The 25,163-nt window shown below is 43.2% G+C and overlaps 1 long non-coding RNA gene across 1 annotated transcript; it reads right to left on the minus strand.

Moving 5' to 3' along the window:
* Nucleotides 1-6,529: 6,529 nt before the first annotated feature.
* On the minus strand, nt 6,530-15,307 carry LOC120717998. The gene is made up of 3 exons (XR_005692333.1): nt 15,296-15,307; nt 12,460-12,462; nt 6,530-6,651 (listed from the first exon to the last, which is right to left on the minus strand). It is a non-coding gene; the product is annotated as an uncharacterized LOC120717998 (long non-coding RNA).
* Between the last annotated feature and the right edge of the window lie 9,856 nt (nt 15,308-25,163).

The following is a 25,163-nucleotide window of genomic DNA, read 5'->3' on the forward strand; positions in this document are numbered from 1 at the left end:
GAACACAGCGTAGGGTCATGTGTTAGTGGTGGGAACAGTCATATGGTTATTGTTCATGTGTCCGACAGCAGAGGGGAAGAAACTGTTCTTATGGCGAGAGGTTCTGGTGCGAATGGACCAGAGCCTCCTGCCTGAGGGGAGCAGGTCAAACAGACTGTGTCCAGGGTGAGAAGGGTCAGCTGAGATCCGAGCTGCACGCCGCAGTGTCCTGGAGGTGTACAGGTCCTGCAGAGATGGGAGTCTGCAGCCAATCACCTTCTCAGCAGAGCGCACAACACGCTGCAGTCTCTGTTTGTCCCTGATAGTGGCTCCAGCGTACCACACAGTGATGGAGGAGGTGAGGATGGACTCGATGATTGCAGTGTAGAACTGCATCATCGTCCGTGTTGGCAGGTTGAATTTCTTCAGCTGCCTCAGGAAGTACATCCTCTGCTGGGCTTTTTTAATGACGGAGGTGATGGTGGGCTCCCACTTCAGGTCCTGGGTGATGGTGGTACCCAGGAAGCGGAACGAGTCCACAGAGGTGATGGGGGTGTCAGTCAGGATGATGGGGGGGAGTGGAGCTGTGTGCTTCCTGAAGTCCACAATAATCTCCACTGTCTTCTGGGCATTCAGCACCAGGTTGTTGTGGCTGCACCAGGACACCAGACGTTCAACCTCCCTCCTGTAGGCAGACTCATCCCCGTCCGAGATGAGTCCGATAACGGTGGTGTCATCTGCAAACTTGATTAGCTTGACAGACTGGTGGGTGGAGGTGCAGCAGTTGGTGTACAGGGAGAAGAGCAGAGGAGAAAGAACACAGCCCTGAGGGGAGCCGGTGCTGATGGTCCGGGAGTCCGAGACATTCTTTCCCAGCCTCACATCCTCACATTAAGGCTGGGTATCGTCACTGATTTCTAGAATTGATTCGATTCCAATTCACAAGGTCCCGAATTGATTCGATCCACGATTTGATTCGATTTGAATCGGGGAAATTTTGCCTCAGAAGGTCAGAAATATTATAATTCTGATCACTTATCAGTACATATTTATATTTTTATATCTATAAAAAGAAAGCTGACACTTGTGAGACTTTATCAAAGGTGTGAGCATCACAGCAGATTCCTTTGTGTAAGTAACTGAGGATAAAAGAGAAAAACATGAAGGCGGCTTTCCTGATCTGGATTTTTATAGCTGATGACCTTAAAAATATTGTGCAGTAGATCAAAAACGAAGTGAGGAAGAGCAAAGTTACAGAGGTTGACTCGAGACACAGCTAAGCATTTTGCAATTTTGCATAATTTTAAAAAGTTTAAATTTGTTCAGTGTTGAACAGCAGAAATGAGGCTTTCTTGTTGGAAGTAAGTAAAAAAAAAAAAAAACAGCAGCCGACAGCGTAGACTGGTGGGTAATAAGTAGGGGTGGGGTTTTATTATCGATTTAGAGAGAGAGAGAGAGAGAGCTCTACATGAAGTGTGATTTTATTCTGGTGGAAGCAAAACAGCAAAAGGGGAAATTCGTGAGGATGTTTATGTGAAGCGAAATGTGAAGCGTAGTTTGGATCTTCTTTTGCTGCTGGTTCAGTCAATATTGTTTGGAGAGAGATAAAACCTGCAGCTTCAGAATCTAGCGCAAAAAGAACGTAAACACAAAGCACCCGCTGACGCTTCAAAATCAGTGAGCTGTCGGCTTTAAGCCCCGACGGCGTGTCCGCGTCCGCGATTCAGGATTTTAATGAATCGATATCACGATATCATGATATCAAGCCAGAATTGATTTTAATCGATAAATCGATAATCAAAACCCACTCCTAGTTAGCATAATATAAATACAGTGAAGCTGGAGGATGAACGCAAACTTTTTACCACCCGATAAAAGTTAACGTAAGGGTTTCCGATGGTTAGGGACAAATGCAATCGCATGGCAGGATGCTGTAAACGGACCAAACTTCAGTCAGGAGAACAACTGAGATGATTTATCCACGATACGAGGTTAGTCATCAATATACTGCTGCATGGGCTGGGCTGTAGTTACATCGTAAGGTTTTAAAAACTGAGCTTTAGAATAAATAGTGGCAATAAAAAACTGAGAGAAGCCAACAGTGATCACTAACTGTTTTTAGGGGATTGTTCAGATTAAATAGAACAAGATACAAAGCATTAAAACATGTTAAATACACAACAGCCTTAATAAACAGAGAGTAGTTTGGGCCCGGAAGCAGGGTTCATACATCATCACTTAAAAACCGGTTATCCCACCTGCTATGAATGTTTTAGTGCAGTACAGTTGTTATTATTACGATTATTATTACTTTAATGTCAGTAATAAGTGTGGTACTGTAAGAGCCGTATATAGAATAGAATAGAATTAGAATAGAATTCAACTTTATTGTCATTGCACATGCACAGGTACAGGGCAACGAAATGCAGTTTGCATCCATCCAGAAGTGCTTTAGTGATATAGATATATTACAATATTAGCAATAATATAGATATCAGAATCAGAATCAGAAAGGGTTTTATTGCGAGTGAGTATATTACAGAAATGGGTCTATTATGGTATGTTATAATGTACACGGTATGAAGTATGTTGTGAATATTCTATAACTATAAGTATGTACAGGCTGTAGTGAGTACAAGCTATGTACAGGCTATGAACAGGATATAAATATGAAAAACTATACAGAATATGAAATAAATAACTTTACAGAATCTGAGATATACAGCTATACAGAAATGGGAACTGTGCAAGTTGTAAACAGTTGTAGGATTAAAGATTATCGAATGTACAGAATGATTATTTACACAGAGCTATACAGTAGTGCAGTTAAGATAAGTGAGGGTGTAGATAGTTTCTACAGAGGCTATATAAAGTGCTAGTGGTTGTGAGTGGTGGTTCAGTCCATGTTATTATTGTGTGTTTGAGGGTACAGTTGTCCATTGTGTGTGTGTGTGTATGTTCAGTCCATGTTTTAACGTGGGTCAGATGTCAGGAGGCAGAGTTCAGGAGTCTGACAGCTGTGGGGAAGAAGCTGTTCCGGTACCTGGTGGTCTTAGTCCGGAGGCTCCTGTGGCGCCTCCCAGAGGGCAGGAGGGTGAAGAGTCCATGTGATGGGTGACTGGGGTCTTTGATGATTTTCCCAGCCCTTTTCAGAAACCGCTTCCTGTAGATGTCTTTTATGGCAGGAAGTGGTGCTCCGGCGATGCGCTGGGCAGTTTTCACGACCCTCTGCAACGCCTTCCGGTCCGAGGCAGAGCAGCTCCCGTACCAGACTGTTATACAGTTGGTCAGGATGCTCTCGATGGTGCAACGATAGAAGTTCACCAGGATGTCTGAGGACAGCTGGTTCTTCCTCAGAGTCCTCAAGAAGAAGAGGCGCTGGTGAGCCTTCTTGACCAGTTTGGAGCAGTTGGTCGTCCAGGTGAGATCCTCGGAGATGTGGACTCCCAGGAACTTGAAGCTGCTCACACGCTCCACAGCCGTCCCCTTAATGTGGATGGGTGGATGTGGGTCAGCATTCCTCCTGTAGTCCACGATGAGCTCCTTGGTCTTCTCGGTGTTAAGCAGCAGGTTGTTTCTGTCGCACCACTCAGCCAGACGATCCACCTCCTCCCTGTAGGCGGCCTCATCGTTGTCACTGATGAGGCCAATCACCGTGGTGTCATCTGCAAACTTAACTGATGGTGTTGGAACCATCAGCAGGTCTGCAGTCGTGGGTGAAGAGGGAGTAGAGGAAAGGGCTCATCACACAGCCTTGTGGTACACCGGTGTTCATCGTGATTGTAGATGAGCAGCGGTTATCCAGCCGGACATGTTGGGGGCGGTTGGTCAGGAAGTCCAGTAACCATTTGCAGATGAGGGAACTGATGCCCAGGTCTGTCAGTTTCCTGATGAGTTGTGAGGGGTGGATTGTATTGAATGCTGAACTGAAGTCTATAAACAGCATTCTGGCGTAGGTGTTGTTGTTGTCCAGGTGTGAGAGGACAGAGTGCAGTGCGATGGAGACTGCATCCTCTGTGCTCCTGTTCTGGCGGTATGTGAATTGGTGGGGGTCCAAGGTGGGGGGGAGACAGGATTTGAAGTGTGCTAGGACCAGCTGCTCTAAGCACTTAGTGATGATGGGGGTGAGTGCTACTGGGCGGTAATCATTGAGGCAAGATGGGTTGGGGTTTTTGGGTATCGGGACGATGGAGGTGGATTTGAAGCAGGCTGGTACCACAGCGTGGGCCAAGGACAGATTGAATATGTCTGTGAGCACTCCTGCAAGCTCCCCAGAACACGCTCTGAGAACACGCCCGGGGATGCCATCAGGGCCTGCAGCCTTGTGGACATTGATCCTGCTCAGCACCGCTCCTACATCGGTGGGGGAGAGAGTCAGAGGTTGGTGGTCTGGCGTCATGTCTGCTTTGGTTGTGGTTGTGGGGTTCCCTCGCTCCATGCATTCATCTTTAGTAGGCTTGATTACTGTAACAGCATCTTTACAGGTCTACCTAAAAAATCAGTCAGACAACTACAGCTCATTCAGAACTCTGCTGCTCGAGTCCTCACTAAGACCAAAAAAGTGGACCACATCAGTCCAGCTCTGAGGTCTTTACACTGGCTGCCTGTCCGTCAGAGGATAGACTTTAAAGTCCTGATGCTGGTCTATAAAGCTCTGAATGGTTTAGGACCAAAATACATCAGTGACCTCCTGACCCAGTATGAACCTTCCAGATCCCTCAGGTCATCTGGATCCGGTCTTTTATCAGTTCCCAGAGTCAGAACCAGACACGGAGAAGCTGCATTCAGCTTTTATGCTCCTTATATCTGGAACAAACTCCCAGAAAGCCTCAGATCAGCTGAAACACTCAGTTTATTTAAATCCAGGTTGAAGACTCACCTGTTCTCAGCTGCATTTGAATAAAGCACCAAATCCACACTTTTAAGCTTAAATTTCAAAACTTACATTTAACTACTGATTTTATCTATTGTTCTGATTTTATCTGTTTTGATTTTATATCCTGTTTTGTTTGTTTGTTAATTAGTTTGTTTGTTTGTTTGCTTGTTTTAATCAATTTTAAATCATGCTTTTATTTGTTTTTGTTTCTAATGTCTCTGTAAAGCACTTTGAATCACCTTGTTGTTGAATTGTGCTATACAAATAAACTTGCCTTGCCTTGCCTTGCTCAAAACGAGCATAAAAGTTGTTGAGCTCGTTGAGGAAGGAGACATCAGAGGATGCGGGGGAGGGTTTGGTGGTCCTGTAGTCTGTGATGGTCTGGAGTCCTTGCCACATGCGTCGGGGGTTGGAGTTGGAGAAGTGTTCTTCTACCTTCTTTTTGTAATGGTGTTTGGCTTTTTTGATGCCCTTCTTTAGATTAGCCCTGGCTGTGCTGTAGGCGCGTGCATCTCCTGACCTAAAGGCAGTGTTGCGGGCCTTCAGGAGGAGACGAACATCCCGGTTCATCCAAGGCTTCTGGTTGGGGTACATGGTGATCCGTTTCTGGGTGGTGACACTGTCTGTGGTTTCGGAGATGTAATCCAGTACAGATGAGGCGTACTGGTCCAGGTCTGTGTGGGTGAACATATTCCAGTCTGTGTTTTTAAATCTGTCCTGGAGCACTGCGTCTGTCCCCTCTGGCCACACTTTAATTGTCCTCACAGCAGGTTTCACACCTTGGATGAGTGGTGAATACCGAGGTGTGAGGAACAGGGAGAGATGGTCCGATTGTCCAATGTGGGGGAGGGGTGTGGCTTTGTAGGCTCCAGCCAGGTTGGAATACACATGGTCTAAAGTCTTGTCTCCTCTGGTGTGGCAGGAGACATGTTGGTGGAATCTGGGGAGGACTGTCTTTAAGTTGGTGTGGTTGAAGTCGCCAGCAACAATGAAAGCAGCCTTGGGGTGTTTATTCTGGTGTTTGTTAATGGCTGCAGAAAGTTCTTTCATGGCCAACCTAGCATTAGCGTCGGGGGGTATATACACGGCAGTGAGTATGATCGAAGTGAGTTCTCTGGGGAGATAATAAGGTCTGCATTTGACCATTAAAAACTCCGCATTAGGTGAGCAGTGACTCTCAGTAGTAGTGGAGTTCATGCACCAAGCATTGTTAATATAAATGTACAAACCTCCACCTCTGGTCTTGCCGGAGTCATCTGCTAGCCTGTCGGCTCGGTGTGTGTGGCGTCCTGCTAACTCGATAGCATTGTCCGGGCAGCTGTTGTTCAGCCATGTTTCGGTGAAAAACATGACATTTGAGTCCATAATCCGTCTGTTGTTAGTGATGGAGAGCCATATCTCATCCATTTTGTTTGCCAGAGAACGGACATTGGCGAGAAAAATACTGGGTAAAGGCAGCCGGTGTGGTGTTAGCTTTAGCTAAGCCCGTAGCCCTCCGCGCCTACCTCGCCTTTGTTTACGATCTCGGCACCGTCTGCGTGCACTTCTGCCCGGCCGGGGAGAGTGGGCAGCCTCTGGTGTTCTGGAGATCTGTGGGATGAGTCGGAGATCGGCGATAAAACTGTTGGAGTTGTGAGTCCAGATGTCCAGAAGCTCTTGTCTGCTGTAGGTCAGCAACGCACAGCAATTCTGGACGAATAATCCGGTTAAAAGTAGATAAAAAACCGCTAAATAGCAGGTTCTGGAGAGACACTGAGCCTCGCGTTGTTCACGCACCGCCATCTTGGAATCAAAATCTTATGAAGTGGTACTTATTGTGAAAAGTTTGACCCACTGCTCTAAACCATCAACATATCTTTTAGACCCCATTCCTACAAGACTGCTCAAAGAAGTTCTACCATTAATTAATGTTTCAATCTTAATATTATAAATAAATATATATGACCTATCTCTAATAATCTCCTATGTACCACAGGCCTTGGAGCTGGCAATAGTTAAACTTTTAATTAAAAAGTCATCTCTAGACCCAGCAGTCTTAGCTAATTATAGGCCAATCTCCAACCTTCCTTTCATATCAAAAATCCTTGAAAGAGTAGTTGTCAAACAGCTAACAGATCATCTGCAGAGGAATGGCTTATTTGAAGAGTTTCAGTCAGGTTTCAGAGCTCATCACAGCACAGAAACAGCTTTAGTGAAGGTTACAAATGATCTTCTTATGGTCTCTGACAGTGGACTCATCTCTGTGCTTGTCCTGCTAGACCTCAGTGCAGCGTTCGATACTGTCGACCATAATATCCTATTAGAGCGATTAGAACATGCTGTAGGTATTACAGATACTGTGCTGCAGTGGTTTGAATCATATTTATTTAACAGACTCCAATTTATTCATGTAAATGGAGAGTCCTCTTCACGTGCTGAGGTTAATTATGGAGTTCCACAGGGTTTAGTGCTAAGACCAATTCTGTTTACATTTTAAATTCTTCCTTTAGACAGTATCATCAGAAGGCATAACATACATTTGCACTGCTATGCTGATGACACCCAGCTTAATTTATCCATGAAGCCAGGTAACACACACCAATTAGTTAAACTGGAGGAATGTCTTAAAGACATAAAGACCTGGATGGCCGCTAACTTTCTGCTTCTTAATTCAGATCAAACTGAGGTTATTGTAATTTGCCCTGAAAATCTTAGATATATGGTATCTAACCACTTTGGATGGCATTACCTTGGCCTCCAGTAACACTGTGAGAAACCTTGGAGTCCTTTCTGACCAGGATATGTCCTTCAATGCACATTTTTTCTTTCCCCCCGGTGCCAAGGCTCATCTACAGCAGGGACTCCCTCATCCAGCAGTGGCAGCAGCTGCAGCCCAGCCTCCAGCTTTTCCGCTCCACTCCTATGGACTGCTTTCCCGAGGAAATACTCCGTGGACACGGAAATCGAAAAACTTACAATAACAAGGCAAACAGGAGGGGATTAAAGAAGAGTGGGGTGAGAGCCAGACTCAAGAGCCAGACACACAAACAACAAGTGCTCCCGTCCATTATCCTTGCTAATGTGCAGTCTCTCCGCTCCAAGCTGCATGAGCTGCAAGCCTGCGTCAACCACCTGTTGAGTACAGAACTGCCTCCGTTCTGGAATTTACTAAATCGTGGTTAAACAACAGCGTCGATGACAGCACACTGCACATTGGTGGCTTTTCACCACCCCTTCGTCTGGACAGAGACCGTGAATGCACCGGGAAGCAACATGGTGGCGGTGTGTGTCTGTATGTAAACAACAGCTGGTGCTCTATAGTCACTGTGAGGGAGAAGCTGTGCACTACAGACATCGAGCTTCTGGCTGTTTCCCTGCGCCTCTACTACCTCCCCAGAGAATTCCCAAAGCTTTTCATCATCTTGGTGTACATCCACCCCAGAGCTGATGCAGCTAAAGCTACAGAGTACTTCACCAACACTCTGTACGAACTGGAACAATTATCACCAGACTCTCCTAAATTCATCCTGGGTGATTTCAACCACTGCTCCCCTGACAAGTCGTTTAAAGGATACCAACAGTATGTTACATGCAGCACACGTCAGGGAAAGACTCTGGATAAATGTTATGGCTCTGTACCAGATGCATTTAAAGCCCTAACCCTCTCGGCTCAGCAGACCACCACACCTGCTGGCCCCTGCTTACACCCCAGTCATCAAGAGGATTAAAAAGTTCACCAAAAACATTAAGCAGTGGAAAGCGGAAAGTATCCTCACCCTACAAGGATGTTTCAAAACCACTGACTGGGACAGCTTTCTTTCTCCCTCTGATGACATTGACGAAGGAAATCCTTAATAAAAAAAAGAGGATTTTCTTCACCGGCTCTGCACTGGATGAAAAGGAGGTCAACAGGGAGGTCAAGAGGTCCATAAAAACTGCTAAACTGGAGTACAAAAACACTGCTGAAAAAAAATTCACCACGGCGGACCTCCGCTCAGCCTGGCAGGGCCTCAAAACCATGGTTTCTGTGAATACTGTGGTCCCAACCCCCAGAACCATCCAGGTGGAGGACAGCAACCCCTCCTCCCTCCCTGACGACCTCAACGCTTTCTACACCAGGTTTGAGACAGACAACATCACCCAAGCTTGAGGAGTCCAGATCCTCACTCAAACCTGGCAGCTCTGCACTCACCTTCAAGACTGAGGATGTGGTGAGAGCCCTCAGGAGGACCGGGAGAGGAGCTCACCCGGCCCTGACAACATCAGCAGTCGAGTTCTGAAGCACTGTGCAGGGCAACTAGGAAGCGTGTTCCGGACTCTATTTCAACACTCAGTCGACAGTCACACCGTCCTGCAGCTGTGGAAACACTCCACAGTCATCCCCATCCCCAAAAGAAACAACCCAACGTCTCTGAATGATCTTCCTCCTGTGGCCCTCACCTCCCTGGTGATGAAGGCCATGGAGAAGATCATAAATCAGCACATCATAAGAGCAACTGATCCCCTGATGGACCCACTCCAGTTTGATTACCGTGCATGCAGAGGCGTCGATGATGCAAAAATCTTCATCTTAGACTCCATCCACAAACATCTGGAGCTCCCTGACTGCTCCGCCAGACTTCTGTTTGCTGGTTTCTCATCAGCGTTCAACACTCTGCAGCCTCATATCCTGACCACTAAACTTTCTTCCCAATTTCACCTGGATGATCAGCTAATCCTGTGGATATTGGACTTTTTGACCAACAGGACTCAGAAAGTTCGGGTCAACAAGTCTCTTTCCGGTCTCCGTTCCACCTCCACTGGCTCCCCCCAGGGCTGTGTGCTCTCCCCCCTGCTCTTCATCCTCTACACCGATGACTGTAGATCCACACAGCCCAACTGTCACCTGGTTAAATATGCTGACGACATAGTTCTCCCGTCACTGCTGTCAGGCCCCTCACAACACCACGGGCCCTCTCTTTAGGTGTTTGTAGAGTGGTGTGACAGCTCCAACTTGAACTGAACGTGAGCAAAACCAAAGAGATGGTGGTGACCTTCTCCAGTAGGCAGAGGGATCTGGCTGCTTTAGTCACCACCACCATCCATGGGAAGCCAGTGGAGGTAGTTGAGGAGTACAAATACCTGGGAACCATTTTTGACAACCTCCTCAAATTCTCTGCCAACACAGAGGAGATTCTCAAGAGGTGCCACCAACGGCTATACCTCCTTAGGAAACTCAACTCCTTTGGAGTCAACACACTCATCATGATGACTTTTTACTATGCTTTCCTGGAAAGCATCATGACCTCCATCACCTGCTGGTTTCACTCCCTCAGCCTTCAGAACAGGAACAGACTGCAGCACACTGCATCAGTGTGCTCTAAAATCATTGCCCTGCCTGTCAGAACTCTGGCACAGGTTTTCAGTCTACAGGCTCTTAGACAGGCAGCCAAAATCATCAATGACCCCTCTCACATTCTTCACCCCGCATTCCAATGGCTCCCCTCTGGGCAACGCCTCTGCTGCATTTCCTGTAGGACTGAGAGGAGGAGAGCCACGTTTGTCCCCAAAGCCACTCTGCCTTTTAACTCCAGCCGATAAGAACATTTCCCACACCAGAAACATAAACTACTCTACACTCTGTTTATACTGCCGACACTTTATTCACTTTTAGTCACTTACAGTTATTTATTCACCTATTCAATCACTTTAATTTTAAAACTGTGTATATAATGTATATTCTGTGTGTATTTATTATCTCACTCTTATTGCCTGTTTATGCCCTGTCCTTATCTTCAACGTCATGCTGCTCTGTTGTATCTTAATTGCCCCTTGGGGATAAATAAAGTCTTTCTGATTCTGATTCAAATTAAACAAATATGTGCTTTTTTCCATTTGTGCAATATCTCTAATTAGAAATATTCTGTCTCAGACTGAGGCTGAAAAATTAGTTAATGTATTTATTACTGCTATGCTGGACTACTGTAATTCCTTATTTAGAATTTCCTAAAATTTGCCTGAAAAGCGTTTAGTTAATCCAGAATAGTGCAGCAAGAGTCCTGACAGGGACTAGAAAGATTTCTCCTGTATTGGCTTCCCTTCATTGGCTTCCTGTTAAATCCAGAATTGAATTCAAAATTCTGCTCCTCACATACAAGGTCTTAAATAATCAGGCCCCATCTTATCTTAAAGAGCTCATAGTACCATATCACCCCATTAGAGCACTTCGCTCTCGCACTGCAGACTTACATGTTGATCCTAGATCATTTAAAAGTAGAATGGGAGGCAGAGCCTTCAGTTTTCAGGCCCCTCTTCTATGGAACCAGCTTCCAGTTTGGATTTGAGAGACAGACACTATCTCTACTTTTGAGATTAGGCTTAAAACTTATCTTTTTGCTAAAGCATATAGTTAGGGCTAGATCAGGTGACCTTGAATCCTCCCTTAGTTATGCTGCAAAAGGTGTAGGCTGCTGGGGGATTCCCATGATGCATTGAGTATTTCTTCTTCAGTCACCTTTCTCACTCACTATGTGTTAATAGACCTCTTGCTTCCACAAGCATGTCTTTTCATCCTGTTTTCCTTCTCTCACCCCAACCAGTCGCAGCAGATGGCCCCGCCCCTCCCTGAGCCTGGTTCTGCTGGAGGTTTCTTCCTGTTAAAGGGGAGTTCTTCTTTCCCACTGTTGCCAAAGTGCTCACTCATAGGAGGTCATATGATTGCTGGGTTTTTCTCTGTGTGTATCATTGTAGGATCTACCTTATAATATAAAGTGCCTTGAGGCAACTGTTGTCGTGATTTGGTGCTGTATAAATAAAATTGAATTGAATATTTGGGCTTCACTTTACCTCACTTCTAGTATGAAATAATCCAGTCAGAGAGATGACCTAAGGAAATAAAGGTCTCCAAAAAGTATAGCATCTCGTCCTCAGAGCCTCGTTTTTTTTTCTTTTTGTCCATCACATGCATTCACTTATTTTTCCTGCAGATATGCTGATGGAATTCACAATCGTGCTTCAGTAAGAAACTTAGTTATCCACAATCTCGTTCTTTCAGTCATCACCCAGTGCTCTTGACCATAGGTGAGGGTAGGAATGTAGAACGACTGGCAAATCAAATGCTTGGATTTTATGTCTTTCTACACCACAACAGACCGTCAAAGTGTCCACATTACTGCAGCCGCAGCCCCAATCCATCTGTTGATCTCCTGCTCCCCTCACTCTTGAATAAGACCCCGAGATAGTTCAATTCCTCCACTTGTGGCGAAAACTCATCAATGAACCAAAGTGGGCACTCCAGCCTTTTCTGGCTAAATACCATTGCATCAGATTTGGAGGTGCTGATTCTCATTCCCGCTGCTTCACACTCAGCTGCAAACTGCTCACATGCAAGTTGGAGGCCACCACCTGATGAAGCCAACAGAGCCACATCATCTGCAAATAGCACAGACAAGATTCTGAGACCACCAAAACACCAAACTGGAAGCCTTCTTCAACTTGACTACGCCTAAAAATTTGGCCAATAAAAAGTATGAACAGAATTGGTGACAAAGGGCAGCCCTGGCGGAGTCCAACACCTACTGACAAGGGGTCAGACTTATTGCCGGCAATGTGGACCAAAGTCTTTCGATGGTTGTTTAAGGGCTGACTGGCTTGTAGCAACAGGCCAGACATTTCATACTCCTGGAGCACCTCCCACAGAATATTCTGACGGATGCAGTCGAATGCCTTCTCTAAGTCCACATGTGGTTTTTGGACTTGCAAAAAGCATTTGCCATGAGAGACCCTACCAGGGGGCAAAAGTCCCAGCATAGACCCTGGTATCCCAGGGGACCCACAAACCGCTCCACCCCTATAAGGCAGAGATTCACGGAGTAGAAGAGCAAACCAATAACACAAACATAAAAAGAAAAAGAAATGAAAAACATCATAGTATAGTTTTAAGTGTATTGTGGGTTTGCCACCACTTATCACAGCCACTACACATTTATCATCCTCAGTGCTCTGATCAACCCTGTAATGCTAAAACATTATCAGTACAACAAATCATAAATAAACAGTTAAGGTCAGGCATCACATCTTATTTTTTCTTATATACAGTATCATGTCCCTTTTCACCAAGGATCACTCCACTGTGTTTCATTACCTTTATTATGAGTCAAATAACTGACTTAAATGTAGGACAATGGTCACCAAAAATTCCTGCAGCATTTATTTTTAAATGACACTGAGCTTTAATACTTAATACTTAATTTTTTAAGAGTTGGAATGTAACATACTGTTCACAAGAAAAAGAGATTGCTTTTTTTATCACCAGAGCCAAAATGAATTGGATCATAAATATAAATATACTATGTTGTTTAATTTTGAGGTGACGATTAGTCATCACACAATTTTCCTTCAAATCTTCACATTTGTCACAATTTATTGCACTTTACATTTCTGATTGATCAAAAGGTCTTTTTAAACAGTGTGCCTCATATATACATAAATAAAAACACCAATTTGACATCCTATCAATGTTAATTAATGGTCCATCTGTATGCTGGCCACTTCTCAATTCTTTTCCAAATAATGTAGTCACTTCCTATTGACACCATGCAATGAAATGCTTCTTGATTTGCAGAATGTGCTGTTGTTGGTCTTCCAATTACTCTCCTTCCATCTGCCCTCTTGCTCACACACCACCTCCCTCACCCATCTTCCCCTTTCTCTTCATGCTGCTCTGGGAATGCCATGGGGTGATAGATTTCTGGCTCTCCAACTGTGTGGCTGCAGGACAGGGGCGGTCACTTTTAAGCCCAACATCAGCACTTTGTCTCTGCCAGAGCTGTCAGTGCTGACTGCTCGGTACAAAGAAAAAGAAGAGAGAAGCAGAGATAGAGGGAGGGGAGAATGACAGAGCGGGCTGATGGTGAGGCGGACATAGTGAGAGATGGGCACCTGATGAAGGAAATGAATAGGTGGAGGAGACTTAGCAGACAGGAGATGGAAAGAGAGATGAAGGAGAAGAGACAAAGTGCTTGTCTCTTCTGTCATGCCACAGCTAAGAAAGGCCCTGTAGACACAAATATGTGTGTGTGAATGTGTGCATGAGTGTGTATTTATATCTCAGAGCAACAAAAAATGTTATTACAGCAAAGCAAGTGTGAGGACTAGAGAAAAGACTTCTGTTCACAATCTGTTCATGTGTGGCTAATGCAAGTCTACATTCATGTAGAATATCACTGCAGGTGGTATCCTATCTTTTTGTATCTCACTATACAAACAACTTAGGCACTTGTTAAAAACGTTTTAAGTGAGGTGCTGACTGAAAATTATATTTCAGTTCACAAACACAAACTGCATGTGCATAACCAACAATCTCAGGGAATGCAAGAAACACAGAATGTGCATGCAAACACACAATGAAAGATATTTTATTCACTTTTATTTATATAACAGCAAACCAAGTAAACCCATATGGAAAAGAAATAGAAAAAACTTATAAAAGACTTGCATAAGATTTGGCTTCCTTCATATAGTGAATCATATAAGGCCTATATGATTTACTCATGAAAGTGGCCACTTTCTCATTACTTTCATATATTGTTTTAGTAAGTATCTAAAACATACAAGTTTCATTTATATAATTTTTCAAGGGATCTTATATCTGTTTTCACTCTTGTATGCTTTTCATACAAGTTTCACACAAGACAGATACAAACATTATAATTTTTATATATATCTCTTTTCCATATGGGAATGGGCACTTCGTGTTGCATGATAAAGACCATAAATTGATGCTTTTATCAAGGAGTGGAGTTGAATGCCCCTCTCTGTCTCTACACATAAAATCTTGTTAAATAATATTAAAAGCAGTTAAATAATCTAGGAGAATCCTGATGTTGATCTGAATGGGCAATGAGATATACAGGGAGTGCAGAATTATTAGGCAAATGAGTATTTTGTCCACATCATCCTCTTCATGCATGTTGTCTTACTCCAAGCTGTATAGGCTCGAAAGCCTACTACCAATTAAGCATATTAGGTGATGTGCATCTCTGTAATGAGAAGGGGTGTGGTCTAATGACATCAACACCCTATATCAGGTGTGCATAATTATTAGGCAACTTCCTTTCCTTTGGCAAAATGGGTCAAAAGAAGGACTTGACAGGCTCAGAAAAGTCAAAAATAGTGAGATATCTTGCAGAGGGATGCAGCAGTCTCAAAATTGCAAAGCTTCTGAAGCGTGATCATCGAACAATCAAGCGTTTCATTCAAAATAGTCAACAGGGTCGCAAGAAGCGTGTGGAAAAACCAAGGCGCAAAATAACTGCCCATGAACTGAGAAAAGTCAAGCGTGCAGCTGCCAAGATGCCACTTGCCACCAGTTTGGCCATATTTCAGAGCTGCAACATCACTGGAGTGCCCAAAAGCACAAGGTGTGCAATACTCAGAGACATGGCCAAGGTAAGAAAGGCTGAAAGACGACCACCACTGAACAAGACACGCAAGCTGAAACGTCAAGACTAGGCCAAGAAATATCTCAAGACTGATTTTTCTAAGGTTTTATGGACTGATGAAATGAGAGTGAGTCTTGATGGGCCAGATGGATGGGCCCGTGGCTGGATTGGTAAAGGGCAGAGAGCTCCAGTCCCACTCAGACGCCAGCAAGGTGGAGGTACTGGAGTACTGGTTTGGGCTGGTATCATCAAAGATGAGCTTGTGGGGCCTTTTCGGGTTGAGGATGAAGTCAAGCTCAACTCCCAGTCCTACTGCCAGTTTCTGGAAGACACCTTCTTCAAGCAGTGGTACAGGAAGAAGTCTGCATCCTTCAAGAAAAACATGATTTTCATGCAGGACAATGCTCCATCACACGCGTCCAAGTACTCCACAGCGTGGCTGGCAAGAAAGGGTATAAAAGAAGAAAAACTAATGACATGGCCTCCTTGTTCACCTGATCTGGACCCCATTGAGAACCTGTGGTCCATCATCAAATGTGAGATTTACAAGGAGGGAAAACAGTACACCTCTCTGAACAGTGTCTGGGAGGCTGTGGTTGCTGCTGCACGCAATGTTGATGGTGAACAGATCAAAACACTGACAGAATCCATGGATGGCAGGCTTTTGAGTGTCCTTGCAAAGAAAGGTGGCTATATTGGTCGCTGATTTGTTTTTGTTTTGTTTTTGAATGTCAGAAATGTATATTTGTGAATGTGGAGATGTTATATTGGTTTCACTGGTAAAAATAAATAATTGAAATGGGTATATATTTGTTTTTTGTTAAGTTGCCTAATAATTCTGCACAGTAATAGTCACCTGCACACACAGATATCCCCCTAAAATAGCTAAAACTAAAAACAAACTAAAAACTACTTCCAAAAACATTCAGCTTTGATATTAATGAGTTTTTTGGGTTCATTGAGAACATGGTTGTTGTTCAATAATAAAATTATTCCTCAAAAATACAACTTGCCTAATAATTCTGCACTCCCTGTATACATGTCACCAGGTTCTTTCAGACAAATCATATTTATTGCTGTGTTAGTCCTTTGCTTTGCAGATCTTTTTGCGTCTTCTCCCCTGTTCTAAGTCTCCCTGCTTTATTTCTACCCATCATGCTTTATGTGTCTGTGGTGCTGGTTAAATTTATGTCACGTCTGTGTCTCGTAATGTTTCCTGTTTATTTTGGAAGTCTTGTTTCCATGTTCTATGTACTTAGCTTTCGCTTCCACTGTGGCGTCATTATGTTCGTTCCAGTCAGCTGTTTTCCTCATGTGTCTCCACTTCCCCTGATCACCTTGTGTGTGTATTTAAGCCCTCAGTCTTCCTGTGTTCAGTGTGGTGTCGTCTGTGTTCCTTTCCCCATGTCTAGGTTTAGACTTCATAGTGGCCCTTCATGTTTTATAGTATTTTCACCGTTCATAGCTTTCACAGTCTCTCTAGTCTTGTAATAGTTTATACATAGTTTTCTTAGTCTGGTCTCAACCAGTTTGTTTAATTTTTGTATGCTCTCTTATCAGCCCTAAATAAGGGCTTGTTTTTCGTTAAAGTAATTCCGTCTCCTCGTCACTGTCTGCACCTGACTCCTCCACTCATTCTCCATTCGGTCTGCCTCGCGGAAACCATGGCAAAATCTGGGTAAAACTTTTTTTTTTTTTTTTTGATTACAATTATTCTTTTTTTTTTGGAGGTCAAAACGTCTTGGGAGGGGTGCCAGATGTTTCTGGTATTCAGGAAAAACTGTGAAACAACTGAAAGTTTTTAAAAGGTATAAAAAATGTGCCAGATGGCAGTCAAATTTCCACCAACCAATTTTACCATGAATCTTACATGTCTGACAAACACAAAAAATATATATTATTATATGACATTGAGGAAGGATTTTTTTTTTCCTCCTTTTTGTCTGCCCTCTTTTATAGATTTCCTCCCTGGCTGCCGTCCTAGCTTTGAAGATAAATTACCAGAGGAAGTATGTGGGGAAAAAAGCATCTAAATACAGCAAAAACATTACTCTGTGTAAGTGATCATGTTTAAAACAATTTGAAGCCACAGAGCAATGCTGTGATGATACTGACATATAAACTGACTACATTTACAAAAAGAAGTCATGCTAATTAATTTGATTGAGACCACTGCATTGCCTCCATGAGGGTAGGCTCTGTTCTGAAAAACAAAAAAGTTGAATTAGACTGAAGTTTTTCCAAAAGGCAATATGGTGTCCTCCACCTGTCAGTTGGTCCTGCTATATGCACGTGTATGTTTCAGGTAAACTCTGTGGCTTAACTTTAACTTATTATGGGAGATTTAAAAAAAGCTTTTTGCTATGGCAGCTTTCCAGAGATTTCACAGCAGTTACAAAGTTCAGCAGTTACACATTTTACTGTCATCTAAAAAGATCTCAAACACACAGATCTCTTTGTAGCAACTTATTAAACAAGCATATTAAATATAATATGTACAGGTGGAAGGATTCAGGCCTTTTCCACCTATGTTTATATTTCAGACACCTCCCCTACTCTTTATAATTAAATGCTGCTGCTGACAATAACATTATCGTGGGCGACCGTGGCTCAGGGGGTTGGGAATCGCATCTGTAACCGGAAGGTCGCCGGTTCGATCCCTGGGCTCTCTGTCCTGGTCGTTGTGTCCCTGGGCAAGACACTTTACCCTACTTGCCTACTGGTGTTGGCCAGAGGGGCCAATGGCGCAATATGGCAGCCTCGCTTCTGTCAGTCTGCCCCAGGGCAGCTGTGGCTACAACTGTAGCTGCCTCCACCAGTGTATGAATGTGAGAGTGAATGAATAGTGGTATTGTAAAGCGCTTTGGGTGCCTTGAAAAGCGCTATATAAATCCAATCCATTATTATAAACTCATGTTTTAAAAATAGGTTCATTAACGTTTGTTTGCTGCATGTGTGACTGCAGATGCAGTGAGTCGTGTTTCTCAGGCTGCCACTGATGACATCTTAAAGCCTTAAATCTGCAGCAGGTAGAGGATGTTCAAGAAGCTGCTGCGGAGCCTGGGGCGGTCTGCTTGCCTCCACCCCGGGGGAAAGGGTAACATCTCCTGGGTCTAGGTGCCGTTTCCCCCTCCAGGGGCGAGGGTACCTGGACCTGGGGTATAGAGTTTGTTTGGGGAGTGTGATTGTGTGTACAGTGTCCATGTATGTCTATCCCTATGTTGGGTGAGTGCTGAGTATTTGTATATGTGTGCATGTATGGCGTTATTTTTGTGCCACTATTCTGAGTGCACATAAAAAAAATTTGAGCACACGTAAAAATAAGTTTGCAGGTGCAAGTGTTGTATTTTGAGGAGAAATTTATTTTGAGCGAAGAAAAGCTGAATTTGAGTGAACAAAATTCATTGCTGCGTGCAAAAAATGTATTTCCGTGTTTGCTATTACACACACACACACACACACACACACACACACACACACACACACACACACACACACACACACACACACACACACACACACACACACACACACACAACAGCAGCCCCTCTCACTCAGTTTTTGCATTTGCACTCGCTCGCAATGTGTTGCTCGCGCTCTCAACATTTCTGCCCGTGCGCGCTCAACTCTTTCTCTACACAGTTATATTTGTGCCACAAACCAGCCAATCACAGACTTGGATGCAAAAAAATCTGATTGGCTGTTCTGGTCTCCAATCAGCTCGAAATGACGAAATGCAATATCCCAGAATCCATTTCGTCCAAAACTCAAACGAGGCAGTGGCGGAGGACCACAGAGTGGCGGAGTTTGAAATATTACTCTGTCTGGGTCACAAAATAAACTTTTAAGATATTTTCATGCGAGAATGGTGCTGTGTAAACTTCTAATATCTGCTCGATTCATCAAGACATCACATATTTGCATAACTGCTCTGACGTTTTCGGCTGAAACGATGGGACGAGGCGCGACTTCTCAGAACGGGCTCGAAAGCAGAATGGTTAAGACCTTGGAGACACTTACAGCTGCCGTAAATACTCAGAATAACACCTCTGAACGTATATTGGGATACATCAAGGAGAGGCCTGCTCAAAATAACACCCTTGAGCGAAAGTTGGATTGCATTGCAGAACAGCTCACTGCAGTTGTGAGTTCTCAGAATCAGCTGTTTGGGCAAAAGAATGAAAACACCAGCAAGTTTGATACCATCATCGGGAAGCTTGCGGTTCTCCAACAGGAGATTGAGAGACCAGTGTTGGAGTGTTAAAGAACAGCTTTGAAATTCTCATGAGTTGTCGCAAAAGAAAAATTACCATCATAATCCGCCTACCCCTTCGGCGCCAGCTGTGGGCTCAAGGCTGGAGCCAAACAAAAACTCCCTGATAACGACTGTGTTTAGTCTGTTTCTTCCCATTCCATGCAAGGCCACCTGGGTTGGCTGGAAGACTGTTTACTTAGCCTGGTAGGGCGAAGGACACTGTCTCAGCTGAACTATGGACATGCACACACATACATATACTGATACTGATAAGCACTCACTGACGCATCACCCTCCCTACCCCGGATCCAACGCCACCTCCAACGCTTACCTCCCCTCTGATGTGGACATCGGGTCATTTGGAGGCGCAGTTGAAAGATTGCAGCGGTCCCAGATCAGATGTACACACTGGAACTCTTTCCCATGTTGCTGTCTGTGTTTATTGTGCTATGGTGTGTTGATATCTGTGCATTCCTGCATTATCCTTCTGTGTTACACATTTCGTTGTTTTTTTTTTTCCTCGCTACCTAGCCTGACCTGTCTCCCCAATGTGATGTTTGTGTATTGTATGTACGTTCGGCAAGGTCTGTCATCTCAGTTGTGGGCAAAAGACCTGCAACTGACAAATAAAGGCTATCTCTCTCATCTCAAACACTGTAACTAGGTAGGAAGGAAAAACCCTAAGCTACGGAGTTACAGAGCAATCTCAAAATTACCATTTATTGCCAAGATGTTAGAAAAGATTCTGGCTAGGCATCTTACAACTGTCTTGGGCAAATACAGTATTGCTGAATCATTTCAGTCTTGCTTTCCTAAAGCTTATTCAACTGAAACACTTCTTGTTAGAGTGTCAAGTGAAAATGATGGGGAATGAAATGATGCAAGAGACTGTTCAGTTTTGGACCTTACCTCTCCTTTGGATACTGCTGACCATCGTTTTTAGCTTGATAGGTTGAAATCTTAGGTGGGTTTCTGGGTCTGCTTTGGAGTGGTTTGAATATGTGCAATGCATATGCATTTCTGTGCCTGTTCTTAGGAACAGGCACAGAAATGCATATAGTAAAGGTCCTCATCAATTTCTTCTACCTTGGTGTGCTGCAAGGTTCTGTATTAGGTGGTATTGCAGGTGGCCTCCGGTGAAGGAGATTGAGTTCCTCTGGTGACTGACCTACTGGTTCATGCTTAGGTGGCTCTGACTCAGGCAGTGGGGGAGGATCAAGCTTTAATTCTGATGCGATGGGAACCCTTGACTGATGCCAGACATCAACTGACGCAGAGCAGGCTGGAGCCTGCTTTCAACTGAAGTTGATTACTAGGTGACCCTCATCTTCAGCATGGGGACTGGCATAGTGAGTTGAGGGGAGCTAGCCTGGGCTCCAGGCAACATGATTCCTGTCAGGCCAGCCAGCTACGATGAGGCTTGGTTGATTGGTTTCAACAACTGAGATTAGGTTTGGGCGCTGTGCTGTTGCTGCAGGTCAGATGAGGCTTGGGCACATAGGAACTCAGGCAAACTTAAACTACCTATACAAATAAGATCATGATTGAAGTGGAGACAGCTGTGGCAAACTACGGTAAGACAAGACACAAATGGCACCAAAAAACTGAGAAACGGGGGTATTGAGACACAACTAAACTAAACAAAAAATTACACAGAAGGAAAAGGTGGAACACTGGGATTACAATAAGCACATTTTAACTAAACACACAAACTGAAAAGACTGAGGGAATAAGAAAAAGGTAAAAATCTAAACAATAAGCAAACTAAGAATCAAGTAGAATATATTTAATACTAAACAGAGCTTGAAAGTCCAAAAAAACAGAAATACTAGGTCAAAAAAGTATGTTCTTATATGTACCCTGAACTCGGATTTCCCACTCAGAAAGTCAGAGCAACTTAGTTAACAATCCAAGGTGGTAGCAGCCAACATAAAACCTTTTATGATTTTTTTATACCGGTTATGCCACTGTTGTGTATTTACACAAACACCACAAAATGTGCAACTGCATCAATTTCAACATTTCTGCGGATTCTGTTTTTCTTTCTGGTTCTGACTTCAGACAGCTTTGAGACATTTTGAGCTGTTTGCTGTCTCAGCAAATGGCAAAAAAATATCTACAGAGATTAGACCAATATTTTACAGCATTTCCACACATAGCAATTTGTTCTTTTTGTTCTTCTATACTTAGTAAACTACATTTAGAAGATTGTAAAAAATAAAAAATCTCTTTTTTGCCCTTGAGTCTGTATCTGAAAGTAGTATGCTTTATATTTTATGATCCATCAATACTTGAGATGAGAATTTCTTGACATTTGTCTAGATTAAAAGACATTTATACATTTATATATATATTTTCACAATAAATTCACCACAAAGTCAAAGCCTGAGTTCAATAGTATAGAGCTGAAATGACACAGGCACACGACTGTTCATTGACATTCTGGCACTCTGTACTCAGTCTGGTACATATTTTTAAAAAGATGAAGAAAATGATATTGAGGTTTTTTTGTGTGATCACACATGCTTGATAAAAATGTTCGTATACTTGTTTGTTGAGGTCCATCCTTGAGCCTTAGCCTTGGAGATGGAGTTGGAGTCCTGTGTGCTAATCAATAACAAATCAGCCCACTGGTGAGAGGACAGGAGAAGAATAGAAAAGGACAACAAAGGCCTGCCCTGCTCTCTCTATTTCACCCAGCTGCATCTTTCTGCTCTCACCTTGCTCCATCGACCCCTAACCCCCAAGTCAGCTAAAGAAACCCTCTGAATGTCCCCATGTAAACACAAAGCTACTTGCTATTCTTCATCACTTGACTGTGCGAATGTGTTTGCAGCCTGCTGCCCTTCAACTATTCATTACCAATGTAGCCCAGACTGAATTCTTAACAAAACCACAATACAAGCTCCTGCCACATCTACTTTTCAAGATGAGATGCAACAAAAAACAGCAATGTTTATTCTCAAGTGTTACATATTTTTAAGTCTACATTTAGCAGCTTGTATAAAATTGAGGGGTTGTTTACAAATAACCCTATTAAGTTCAATAGTAGTAAAGTATACAATTCTGAGTATTTTACTGTGAATAGAAAAAGCTCGCTCAGCAAGGACACTATCTACGCTCCACAGTATATTACATTCTCCAGCAGAAATGATGGAATAAGTGATTAGACAATAGTAAAGAAGTTAGATAATAACACAATGATAATGTTGGTTAAAAACAAACAATCCTACAATATAATGTGGTTTAAAAGGCTAAATAATAGAACAGCCACTTTAGTCAGCAAGGTTAAAAGAAGTAATAGTGATGGGCCATGGGCCCGAGCAGTGTTATCTGTGCTACCAACGACACTGTGCAAGAAAGAACGGTCCATTGACATATTCATTCAAAGTTTAACTCCAAGAGACTTAAGTAGTAAATAAAACTTTTTGCCTTTTCAGGCAGTTTAAAAATATTTATCAGTCCAAGTTCTGCAGTTATGGTCTTTACCTATTAGTGTTTTGGGGTTCTTTTTCATTTTAAAATAAAGAGTCAAAATTCTTAGGCACTAAATTTAGTACCCTAGCCTGTAAAGGTTTTTGTTCCTCCGTGGATATGCCTTCCTAGACCATCACTGCCCCACCACTAAACCAGTCATGTTAAATGATGTCACAGGCAGTATAACATTCTCAACAGCTTAACAAAGTCCTTTCATGTTTCTCACATGTGTTCAAGGTGAACCTGCTCTTATCTGTGAAATGCACAGAGCACCAGTGGTGGACCTACAAATCCTGGTATGCTGTGGCAAATGCTCAATGGTGCCAGGCAGTGAGCACAGGGCCAACTAGAGGATGCCAGGCTCTTAGACCACCCTTGTGAAGTCTGTTTCTAATTGTTTAGCCAGAGACATTTGCACCATTGGATTAAGGATCCTTCCTGCTTTTGGGTTCTTATGGGACATCTTTCCTTAGACTGTGCTGGGAGACAGTGACACAGCTGGCAATGTTACATATTGATGTGCCATCCTGGGGGAGTTGGACTACCTGTGCAACCTCTATAGGGTCCAGGTGTGGCCTCATGCCACCAGTAGTGACCTTGACCTAGGCCACATGCAAAACTAATGAAAAAAACATTCAGGAAGATGAGGGGTGAAAATTTTTTTAGTGGCCTCCACCAGCTGATATTGTTTAACAACTGCCTCTGATACTTAACTGACCAGATCAGTATCCAAGAAGTTTAACTGACCTTATGCTATACTCTCTGCTATGATTGTGCAGCATGGAGTTTGCATAATCTTAAAAGAAGAGCATGTGATTATGCGAGAGTGCAGATTGCGAGTTTTAAGGGGTAAAAGTTAAAAAAGGATGAATGTTGCTCAGAGTTCAGGAAGTAGTTGATATAGAGTCTGGGTGGAAGGGAAGAGCCTCAGCTGGTAAATCATCTGAACAAAAGACAGAGGTGAAGATGTTAAGGTTTTCAGTGGGATTTACCAGATTACAAATGCTCTTATAAGAGGGCCAATCAGGTTGAGTGGTTTGGAGGCAACGTCAGATATAATGGAGGCCAAATTATTCAAAATCCTTTGTAAGAGGATATAGGATGTTGAAAATGGAGCTCCGAGGCAGATGGAAAATGGGAGAACCTCAGAGAAGGTTTGTGGAAGTGGAGAGGTTGGTATGATGGAAGAGGATGCCAGAGGACAGAGGCAGATGATTTGGCAACCCCCAAGGAGAACAGCTGGAAGAAACAGAGGAAGAGCATAAACTTGTTAATAAACTGCTAAATAAAGATGAAGGTCATTTTTTCACAGAGTTCTATATAACTTGAAGTTTATAAAAATATATTTTCCAAAGCTATTTCTGCCTTTAACCACACAGCATAGACACAAATACTGTGTATCTTTGTATTTGTGTGTGTCGGGGCAAACTTGTGAGTGTGAGTCCTCACCAGTGTGCAGCTTCAACAGAGCAAGAAAAAACTGGAGCGGATCCCAGTGGTGAGACTATTAGAGCTTGTGAATTATAAAACTATTAACCAGAATGTAACTTCCAATTAAAAGATGATTCAATATCAAAATCTGATGGCTGAATTTTGATTAAGGACAGACCCCATTAGGAGCGAAGGGAGATGGACGACAGTCAGCAACTGGGCCTCCACTTAAGAGGTAGTGGTCTAATCCAGATTTTTCTTTTTTGGGAAAATTAAGGTTAATTACTTTAAATAGCATGGCTAGGAGCAAATGAAGGGAGAGATGTATTTTAATTCTCTGGACAGTCGGGGGGCAGGTGGAGCAGGTGGACCTTACTATCTGCTGGAGGATATTGTCAGCCAAGGGTGAATGGCTACACACACACACACACACACACACACACATGTTGGTTTTACTATACTTCCAAGGACTACTATGCCCATTCTTAATAAGAACTTGTTTTAGCTTTGACCCTAAATCCTAATGCTGGATATTTTTCACTCATAACATATCTGAGCGTGTTTGATGATCTGCTGCAGCTTAGATACTATTTCTTCCCAGGCTAGGAAAAATGACTAAATATTGGTTCCCAACCAAGCTCAGCATTTCTAAAAAAAAAAAAAAAAACTGTCAAACACTGACTATTGGCAACAACGATTCTTAAAGACACTGACCATTAAAAAATGGAAACAAAACTGAACATGG

The sequence above is a fragment of the Simochromis diagramma genome, unplaced genomic scaffold (assembly GCF_900408965.1).
Source record: "Simochromis diagramma unplaced genomic scaffold, fSimDia1.1 OVJJ01000024.1, whole genome shotgun sequence".
Lineage (NCBI taxonomy): Eukaryota > Metazoa > Chordata > Actinopteri > Cichliformes > Cichlidae > Simochromis > Simochromis diagramma.